At 33.5% G+C, this 1,968-nt stretch overlaps 1 non-coding gene across 1 annotated transcript; it reads left to right on the forward strand.

Annotated features, from left to right (window-relative positions):
• The first annotated feature begins 1,499 nt into the window (after positions 1-1,499).
• Positions 1,500-1,601, forward strand: LOC111721079. Its single transcript, XR_002770443.1, has one exon. It is a non-coding gene; the product is annotated as a U6 spliceosomal RNA (small nuclear RNA).
• The last annotated feature ends 367 nt before the right edge of the window (positions 1,602-1,968 follow it).

Consider the following 1,968-nt stretch of genomic DNA (forward strand, 5'->3'; position numbering starts at 1 on the left):
CCACCCTCTTTCCTAGATAGCAAGTAATTCAATATATGTTAAACATGGTAAAAGATATGTAAAGTCCAATATACACATAAATATTTGTACAATAATCTTGCTGCACAAGAAAGATCAGATGAAAAAGGGAAAAAAATGGGAAAGAAAACAAAATTCAAGCAAACAACAACAAAAAGAGTGAAAATGCTATGTTGTGATCCAAATTTAGCTCCCACAAACCTCTCTCTGGGTGTAGATGACTCTTCATCACAAGATCATTGGAACTGGCCTCAAGCATCTCATTGTTGGAAAGAGTCACATCTATTCGAAATGATCATTGTATAATATTGTTGTTACCGTGTACAATGATCTCCTGGTTCTGCTTATTTCACTCAGCATCAGTTCATGTAAGTCTCTTCAGGCCTCTCTAAAATCATCCTGGTGATTGTTTCTTACAGAACATTAATATTCCATAACATACATAGACCATAACTTATTCAGCCATTCTTCAACTGATGGGCATCCACTCAGTTTCTAGTTTCTTGGTACTACAAAAAGGGCTGCCACAGACATTTTTGCACATGTGGGGCCTTTTTTCCTCCTTTAAGATCTCTTTGGGATATAATCCTAGTAGAAACACTGCTGGATCAAATGGTAAGCACAGTTTGATAACTTTTTGAGCACAGTTCCAAATTGCTCCAAATTGCTCCAAATCCAGAATGGCTGGATCCATTCACAATTCCACCAACAATGTATTAGTATCCCAGTTTTCCCACATCCCCTCCATATTCATCATTATTTTTTTGTCATTTCAGCCAATCTGAGAGATGTGTCAATTTGCATTTCTCTGATCAATAGTGATTTGGAGCACCTTTTCATATGATTAGAAATGATTTTAATTTCTTCATCTGAAAATTGTTCATAAAAGATGATCACCTCTTAAAAGACAGAAGTGGTGTAGAATAAAATCAGTTTTAAAAAAGTTTGGCCAGGTATCCAATTAAACAGAGTAACATCAAGGCCACCTAAATATGAAAATGGAAGAACAATAAATAGAATAAAAATGGAAGAGATCTACAAGAATTTTTATTACAAACTTTTCTCACCATCAAGGATATTGGAGTCTTCACATTTGAACTCAACATCACATGCGCATATATGCTCAGATAATGAAAGAGAAATGGCATCAAAGAGGTTAAAGACAGGAAAAGCAATTGGGAGAAGATCAAATATGCATGGGAAGAAACCAGTGCTTTGGGCAACACAATTGTGAATGTGTGGAAGGATAAATTTACAAGGATTCTAAAAGATGAAGATATCAAAGTTATGGGAAAAAATCTTGGATCTTACTAATAAAATAAATAAATAAAGCTAGTTAGGGGAATTTGTGTCAACAACTACAAACACATGCCTACTCTTCCATCTATGTAAAGATTTTTATGAAAATCAATTATATTTGCATCCAGGATTTGTCAAAGAGGATATTAGAGAATGCACTGTTTTCCAAAAGTGATATTACAATGCTCACTTTAGCAGCATATATAGTAAAATAGGAACTATCAGGAAAAAATTAGCATGGCCCCTACAACGACATGCAAATTCATTAAGCATTTCACATTTTATGGGACCTTCCTTATGATGATAAGAAGTTTCTATCTGAAATCAAAAATAAACATTTGTAATAGAGATAAGATAGAAGCCTTTCCAATTAGATAAGGTGAAGCAAAAATCTCCATTATTCCATTACTTTCAATATTGTACAAGAAACAGCTATAGCAATAAGAAAAAGAAACTGAAGGAACAAATAAAATAAGAATATCTTTTCCAAAAGTATCTAAACTTCCAGGGATCTACATGGTTTTGTCTTTGGTTACCAAGAGAGTACACTGATCAACAACCTATTATTTACTAGCCTAATTAATAAATTGATTAATTACCCAGAAACTATCTCTCAGGTTTTTCATTCATCTATTAGGAAAACGGGAAAGT

Source organism: Sarcophilus harrisii, chromosome 5, assembly GCF_902635505.1.
Source record: "Sarcophilus harrisii chromosome 5, mSarHar1.11, whole genome shotgun sequence".
Taxonomy (NCBI): domain Eukaryota; kingdom Metazoa; phylum Chordata; class Mammalia; order Dasyuromorphia; family Dasyuridae; genus Sarcophilus; species Sarcophilus harrisii.